This window comes from Staurois parvus, unplaced genomic scaffold (genome assembly GCF_062004578.1).
Source record: "Staurois parvus isolate SC_StPar_1 unplaced genomic scaffold, SC_StPar_1.0 ptg001615l, whole genome shotgun sequence".
NCBI lineage: Eukaryota > Metazoa > Chordata > Amphibia > Anura > Ranidae > Staurois > Staurois parvus.
The window spans coordinates 297,593-306,816 of record NW_028319411.1 but is presented as its reverse complement, the minus strand read 5'-3'; the positions used below and the strand labels follow the sequence as shown (position 1 = coordinate 306,816).

At 45.5% G+C, this 9,224-nt stretch overlaps 1 pseudogene; it reads left to right on the top strand.

Moving 5' to 3' along the window:
• The first annotated feature begins 3,891 nt into the window (after nt 1-3,891).
• Nucleotides 3,892-4,007, top strand: LOC149435086 (U2 spliceosomal RNA; annotated as a pseudogene).
• The last annotated feature ends 5,217 nt before the right edge of the window (nt 4,008-9,224 follow it).

Genomic DNA, 9,224 nt, shown 5'->3' with positions numbered 1-9,224 from the left:
ATAGTGGCACTGATCATTCAGGAAAATCTCAACAGGTTGGTTGTACACAATTCGATCGATAGATCGACTTGAGTACAACCAGCTAGTGAATACATGGATTGAAATTCGGCTGGTCTCTGCTGAACCGGCTAAATTTCTTTCCATGTATGGCTGGCTTGAGAAGCATTCTTCTCACTGACCATCACACTAATGTATCATGAATTGTACATACATTCATTTTTACCAGGGGTTCCCTGATACTGGAAAGTTTTTTTTTCAATGGTTCCCCTGTGTTGGAAATGTTGAGAAAGGCTGCTATAGAGTGTCACTAGAGTGACAGCTCTGGGTCTGCTGGAGCTGCTGACATCACAAGATGGCGGTGCCCAGGAACAGTCTTGGGGCTTTTGAGAGACACAATGAAGACTTACACGGGTAAATAACAAGCCTAAAATACATTAAAAGTACATCATCGTACGGAAATCTTGTTCAAGTGCATGGACTGGTAACCAGGTCTCCAAGTATATAGCTTGCAAGCTTACCACTCCCATTCAAAGTGTGAGACACACCAGTCATTGGTGGTTTCATATCTAGAGATACAATTTTTTACCTTCACCCCAGAAAAAGATAAGTCATTGTTGAGACTGCCAGAAGAAGGATATTGCATTAAGCAATCTCATTAGTGAGATGACAGAGACAAGTCTCCAGAAATGTCAAATATACAAGGCCGGGTTATAGAGTCACCTCATATAATCTGTGATATCTGGAGAAATCTGATCTCTTTAGTTTGGTGACTAGCTGAAGCTCCAGACTTCCCTTGACAATCACGAGTTGTACATGAATACACACACTTCTGGGAAGGTAATTCTTTCCAGATATGTTACATACAGTCAGGTCAATAAATATTGGGACATCGACACAATTCTAACATTTTTGGCTCTATACACCACCACAATGGATTTGAAATGAAACAAACAAGATGTGCTTTAAATGCACACTGGCAGCTTTAATTTGAGGGTTTTTACATCCAAATCAGGTGAACGGTGTAGGAATTACAACAGTTTTCTACATTTTCTGCAAATTAAACACAATTTTTATAGGTTGGCAATTTTATGCTTAATTTAGAGTTTATTTGTACATATATAATACATTATTTCTTGGGATTATTGTTACTAATTATATATTGAAGTTAATGTAGTGGATACATAGTGTATTCTGCAGCGATATAAAATGTACTTCACGGTATTACTTTATATCAGGGGTCTCCAAACCACAGCCCGCGGGCCACATGCTGCTGGCTACAAGATGTTATCTGACCCACAGCTGATGTGCACAGTCTCTGCTCTGATGGGGTCCCTGATGTAAGGGGGGACTGCTCTGTGAGGGGCCATTCTGATGGACGCTCTGATGTAAGAGTGGCTATGATGGGGGCCCTAATGTAAGAGGGGACTTTGATGTAAGAGGGGACACTGATGGGGACTAAGAGGGAATCTGATGGGGGCTCTAATAGGGACTTTGATATAATGGGGCTCTGATGGGGACCCTGATGTAAGGGGGGACTCTGATGGGAAATTTGATGTAAGAGGGGGCTTTGATGGGACATTTGATGTAAGGGGGCTCTGATGGGAACCCTAAAGTGAGAGGGGACTCTGATGAAGACCCTGATGTAAGGGGGACTCTGATGGGAAATGTGATGTAAGAAGGGGCTCTGATGGGAACCCTGATGTAAGGGAAAACTCTGATGGGGACCCTGATGTAAGATGGGACTCTGATAGGGACCCTGAAGTGAGATGGGATTCTGATGAGGTCCCTGATGTACATTTGCAAGAAAAAGTATGTGAACCCCTTGGGATTACATGGAGTTTTGCATGAATTGGGCATAAAATGTGCTCTGAACGTCATCTAAGTCACAAAAATAGAAGAACACAGTCTGCTGAACATAATACTACACAAACATTAGATGTTGGCATGGTTTAATTGCACATAATATGTAAACATTCACAGTGCAGGGAGGAAAAAGTATGTGAGGCCCTAGCTTAATGACTTCTCCCAGAGCTAATTGGAGACAGGAGTGGGCCAACCTTGACTCCAATCAGTGTGATGATATTGGATGTGTTGCTGACAGCTGTCCTGCCCTTAAAAAACACACACCTGTTTTGGGTTTACTGGTTTCAAGAAGCAATGTCTGATGTGAACCATGCCTCGCAGAAAAGAGCTCTCAGAAGACCTACGATCAAGAATTGTTGACTTGCGTGAAGCCTGGAAAGGGTTACAAAAGTATCTCCTAAAGCCTTGATGTTCATGTGTCCACGGTAAGACAGACTCTACAAATGGAGAAAGTTTAGCACTGTTGCTACTCTCCCTAGGCGTGGTCGTCCTGTAAAAATGACTGCAAGAGCACAGCGCAGAATGCTGCATGAGGTAAAGAAGAATCCCAGAGTGTCAGCTAAAGACCATTGTCATTGATGAGAAAATGAATTCCAGAGTTTATCAAGACATTTTGCAGGAAAATGATTGGGACTCTGGTTTAAAAGAAACTCTTATGGGGACCCTGATACAAAGGGGACTTTGATGAGAATAGTGCAGAATGGGTGTATTTTTGTTTGACCTTTATTAATGGCTCAGGTTTAGTTGAAATGTCTTTGCTTTGCTTTAGTGAAGTTCTTTCTCTGTTGTGAATCATATTGTGCCAATTACAAAAAAAACTCAAAGGAAAATGGATCCATTCTCTTGTAACTCATATATTTTTTTAGCCCGCAGATATTGGCCCTCGTACTGAAAAGTTCAGAGATCCCTTTATATGATTTGGACATTGATAGCTTAGTAACGATTTCCTGACATTTCTATTGGTTAGCGGTGAGATGAACTATTATTCTCCTGTATGGTATATATACTACCGAGTTGTCTTCACACATTGAAGTCTATGATGCTCACAATCTATAAGGGGAAAGCACATTTTAAATTCATGAGATTTGTCATAAAATAATAAAAAATGAATGAATAAATAATGAAATATAACATCAATTTCCACATTTATAAAGATTCCTGCAGGTGTATTATTTGTATTTTGAATACCTGGGATCTACTTTCCTGACAATGAGATGTTGTGATGATTGTACACATTTAGTAGAGGTATACCTAGTGGGAGAGGAAAGAAGAAAAAAAAAGGGGGGGAGGGGAGTAAGGGGGAGTGGAAGGGGAGAGGATGGTTTGTCTTGTTCAGGTGGGGTGGGGACTGATCTAGCCTGAATTCCATACTAACTTATGGGCCTTCTATGTTCATCTAGAGATAATAACTCCTTTCTGGGGGGCTCAGCATAGAATTCTTATGTCCATCAGTCAATTTCCACCTTTATAATAATTCCTGCTGGTGAATTATTTGTATTTTGAATTCATGGGATCTCCTCTCCTGACAATGGGATGTTGTGATGGTTGCACACATTGAGATACATGGCAATCTGCATAACAGGCACTGTTTATGAACAAGGCTCCAGGCCTCCCTCACCATGGTTGGGGTTGTTGAGTTATAAATGAAGGTTGGAGGCACACAGGGAGTGGAGATCATTCATGGAGGGGGAGGAGTGTGTGTTTCCCCCCTGATGGGATACATCAGGAGAACATTGGGGTTTTTATGAATTACTTTAGACTTCTGACATGTACTATTTACTGTGATCAAGATTCAGGCTGAGAAGTGAGACTCCTCAAGGCACATTATGGAAAGTCACTTTCATAAAAGTAATGGAACTGATCACAGGAATGGTGTCAGAATTGTCAAATTAGCCATAAATATTCCATGTTCTTGTGTAAATGGTAAACTGAGAATACTTCCTACAATCAGATACAAATGTGTTGAGATGTAATGGATCTCCTTTAGATCTACTAACAACCATGTAGTGCAAGGGGCTTGCCTGATTGGATGCTTCTCGGCCTTTTGGCTAAGATCAAGTGTAGTATCTGTTCTTATCAGTGTCCAGTGGGGGTGCTCCCGGCCATTCTAGCTTTGCGGGGATGGCTGTTGTATAGTACCCTCACTGGTATGATGGGGGTCCGGAAGGCTGGACCGGAGGGACAGAAACCAGGGAGCGCCATGATTCGTTCTGGGGCCTTGGGAGTAATTCCTCTGGGAAAGCTGGAAAGACCCAGTACCTCCTGATTCGGACGGATCTACCTTGGTCTGGCCAGGGGCTGGGGACGCAAAAAGTCCGCAAACTCAGTGCCCCCTGGGGAAGACGCTCTCAGGAGTGTCACTAGTAACACTTGGGTGTGGGACCCCACGGTGTGAAGATGACACATGGCCACTGTTTTTCACTTCTTTTTGCACAGCGCCCTAAGGACCAGGCCTTTTGGCCAAGTCCAGGGCAATTTTTGCTATGGGCCTCAGGGCCTGGTCTGTGCACGATTTGGCACGGTACCACTTTTTTATTTTCTATTTATTTAATTTATTTCACCTCCCACGTTTGTCACTTTTTTCTTTCGCTTATGTGTGTGTTTTTCACGGATGGAGGGTGTGGGTCCTCGGGCCTATCCTGAAGTCTAGGGGGAGGATGTGTGGCCTTTTGGTTCCTTCCTCCCCTGATCCCTAGGGGGTTTTCTCTTCGGGAGAACCCCCTTGCCTAGTACTGGATGTCCGGCTTCGGCTGGATATAAGGAACGGTGGTCCACCAGGCCTTTTGGCCAGGAGGACCAAATGGGAACCTTGTCCCCGTCAGGAGCTTCGTGCCCCGGGGGATAAGGTGAACGGTCCAACCCTTTCGGGGGTAGGACAAACACACCCCTAAGTGCACTTTTTCGTGTGGTGTTCGCACTTGCACATTTTTTGTGATCACTTACGGGTTTTTTCGTTGTAGTTTGCACGTTTCCGGACTTAAAAAAACAAAAAAAAAAAACCTTTTGCAGAAAGTCCGCAAACTCAGTGTCCCCTGAGGAAGACGCTCTCAGGGGTGCCATTAGTAACACCTGGGTGTGGGACCCCACAGTGTGAAGTTGGCACATGGTCACTGTTTTTACACTCTTTTTGCACAGCGCCCTAAGGACCAGGCCTTTTGGCTAGGACCAGGGCAATTTTTGCTACAGGCCTCAGGGCCTGGTCTGTGCACAATTTGGCACGGTACCACTTTTTTATTTTCTATTTATTTAATTTATTTCACCTCCCACGTTTGTCACTTTTTTCTTTCGCTTATGTGTGTGTTTTCACGGATGGAGGGTGTGGGTCCTCGGGCCTATCCTGAAGTCTAGGGGGAGGATGTGTGGCCTTTTGGTTCCTTCCTCCCCTGATCCCTAGGGGGTTTTCTCTCCGGGAGAGCCCCCTGGCCTAGTACTGGATGTCCGGCTTCGGCTGGACATAAGGAACGGTGGTCCACCAGGCCTTTTGGCTAGGAGGACCAAATGGGAACCTTGTCCCTGTCAGGAGCTTCGTGCCCCGGGGGATCAGGGTAACGGTCCAACTCCTCCGGGGGTAGGACAAACACACCCCTAAGTGCACTTTTTCGTGTGGTGTTCGCACTTGCACATTTTTTGTGATCGCTTACGGGTTTTTCGTTGTAGTTTGCACGTTTGCGGACTTAAAAAAAAAAACAAAAAAAAAAACCTGTTGTTCCCTGTAGACCCCAGCACCTCCAAAGCCCCGAACACACAATGAGAAAATTGGACGAATGATTGTCTGTTTTTTTTTGCATTCTAGCCTCCATATGAAAAACGAAGAGGTTAGGAAAACTCTCCTAAGACAAGACAGGATCCTTTAGAGCAGCGGTTCTCAACCTGGGGGTCGCGACCTCTTTGGGGGTCGAACGACGCTTCCACAGGGGTCGCCTAAGACCATCGGAAAACACATATTTCCGATGGTCTTAGGAACCGAGACACCGCTCCTCGCCGCCGCCGCCACCTCCAGGTGTGGGCGGGATGACATGCAGCCCCTGTCATCTGGACACACCTCGAGATCAATCCTCGCCTGTGATTGGCCACCGGCACTGTAGCTCAGGAGAGGCACACAGGCGGCCAATCACCGGCAAGGAGGTGGAGCTTGGAGAAGAGGAGCCGAGCGGCACCGCGAAGATCGAGCGAGTGAAGAGGAGGAGAGCGGCCGGAGAAGGAAGACATCTGACAGGTAAGTGTCGGTACCATGGGAGAGGGAGGGAGCGAGCGAGCCCAGGCTGGAGCAGGGGTCTGCAAGGTAAGTATCATTGGTGTCAGTGGGAATAGTGCCCCATCATTGGTGTCACTAATACCAATGATGGGGCACTATTCCTCCCACTGACACCAACGATGGGACACTATTCCTCCCACTGACACCAACGATGGGACACTATTCCTCCCACTGACACCAACGATGGGGCACTATTCCTCCCCCCACTGACACCAACGATGGGGCACTATTCCTCCCCCCACTGACACCAACGATGAGGCACGATTCCTCCCCCAAATGACACCAACGATGAGGCACGATTCCTCCCCCAAATGACACCAATGACGGGGCACTATTCCTCCCACTGACACCAATGACGGGACACTATTCCCCCCCACTGATACCAATGACGGGGCACTATTCCTCCCACTTACACCAAGGATGGGGCACTATTCCTCCCCCCACTGACACCAAGGATGGGGCAGTATTCCTCCCCCCACTGACACCAAGGATGGGGCAGTATTCCTCCCCCCACTGACACCAAGGATGGGGCAGTATTCCTCCCCCCACTGACACCAAGGATGGGGTAGTATTCCTCCCCCCACTGACACCAAGGATGGGGCAGTATTCCTCCCCCCACTGACACCTATTATGGGGCACTATTCCTCCCCCCACTGACACCTATGATGGGGCACTATTCCTCCCCCCACTTACACCTATGATGGGGCACTATTCCTCCCCCCACTGACACCTATGATGGGGCACTATTCCTCCTCCCACTGACACCTATGATGGGGCACTATTCCTCCCACTGATACCGATGATGGGGCACTATTCCTCCCACTGATACCGATGATGAGGCACTATTCCTCCCACTGACACCGATGATGGGGCACTATTCCTCCCACTGACACCGATGACGGGGCACTATTCCTCCCACTGACACCGATGACGGGGCACTATTCCTCCCACTGACACCGATGACGGGGCACTATTCCCCCCACTGATACCGATGACGGGGCACTATTCCTCCTACTTACACCAATGACGGGGCACTATTCCTCCCACTGACACCAATGACGGGACACTATTCCCCCCCACTGATACCAATGACGGGGCACTATTCCTCCCACTTACACCAATGATGGGGTACTATTCCTCCCACTGACACCAATGATGGGGCACTATTCCTCCCACTGATACCAATGATGGGGCACTATTCCTCCCACTGATACCAATGATGGGGCACTATTCCTCCCACTGATACCAATGATGGGGCACTATTCCTCCCACTGACACCAATGATGGGACACTATTCCTCCCACTGATACCAATGATGGGGCACTATTCCTCCCACTGACACCAATGACGAGGCACTATTCCTCCCACTGACACCAATGACGGGGCACTATTCCTACCACTGATACCAATGACGGGGCACTATTCCTCCCACTGATACCAATGACGGGGCACTATTTCTCCCACTGACACCAATGACGGGGCACTATTCCTCCCACTGACACCAATGACGGGGCACTATTCCTCCCACTGACACCAATGACGGGGCACTATTCCTCCCACTGACACCAATGAAGGGGGCACTATTCCTCCCACTGACACCAATGACGGGGCACTATTCCTCCCACTGATACCAATGATGGGGCACTATTCCTCCCACTGACACCAATGACGTGGCACTATTCCTCCCACTGACACCAATGACGGGGCACTATTCCTCCCACTGATACCAATGACGGGGCACTATTCCTCCCACTGACACCAATGACGTGGCACTATTCCTCCTACTGCAAAATTACAGTTATGAAGTAGCAACGAAAATTATTTTATGGTTGGGGGTCACCACAACATGAGGAACTGTATTAAGGGGTCGCGGCGTTAGAAAGGTTGAGAACCACTGCTTTAGAGATACTACATCTAAGGGATGTGGACTATTATCTTACCATGTGGTGTGAAATATAACACCGAAACTCCATTAACGGTATCCTTACATCTTTTGATATTACAATTAGGAACTGTTCAAAGCTTTTCGAAAATTCTCTAAGGAAGTTTTTTTTTTTCTATCATACTTCTCTGCTTGTGACTGTCCAGGGACATCCTTATTTCAAAAAGATTTTTGATACAATATTCTATACCTGTGGCCTACCATGGCTTTCAAAAAGGGTTGTTTTAAATGCAACTCTTTAAAGCTTAAGTGATTTTAATTGAAGATGATCTTTTTTGCAATACAAAATAAAGATTTTTTTTTTCTTTTTATATATTTTCATTTTAGATATGTGGTCATAATACTTTCTAAACAAGAATGAAGGTAAAAAAAATCCAAAATGTTAAATTGTCACCTGGAGAGGTACAGAGGGGAAATCATCATCCAATGGGACAAGCTGTTCTAATGACAACTGTCTAAAGCTGGCCGTACTCTAGTAGATTTTCAAACTAATGTTTGAATGGCATTCTTCAACATATTGAATGTAACAAACAAATGTTCATACAAAGATACTTCAAAATTTCTTTTGCTTTTAACAGTTGATTTTGGAATGAATACATTTTCCTGAACAAAAAAATCACATACACTGTTAGAGATTAGTTTTTGTTTTATTTTAAACATTTTCTATCCTGCTCCTTTCAATTTTGTAGTCACTGCAGTCAAAACAAATGTTGATTCACTCCACTAAATCTAGCCATAGATGGGTAGAATTTAAATGACAATTCTTGGGAAAAGAAGGTTCTAAAGGTCATTTGTTTTTCTAATCATTAGTGCGGACAAATTGCTGTTCATTTTTGACCGCAGTGATGAGAAAATTCGAAGGAGTAGGATGGAAATGTTTCTTGAACAAACAAATTCCTAACGCCTAGTATATATGATGAGAAAATCGGACAAACAAACCTACAAGTGTAAAATTAAAACCTTGTCACATATTGTCAAAAACCAAACCCTTTTATTCTTTTTTAACCTCTCCTCACATTTTAACCTCCCAGCTTCATGTCTCTTGATTCCTGTAGTTGCCCCATGCTCTTGGCTCTCAGTTTCCACACAAATCCCATCCGATCTTGAACACTTAGGACGAAATGCTTTGAGAAACCCACCTGGACTATCTACAGCCATCTCACC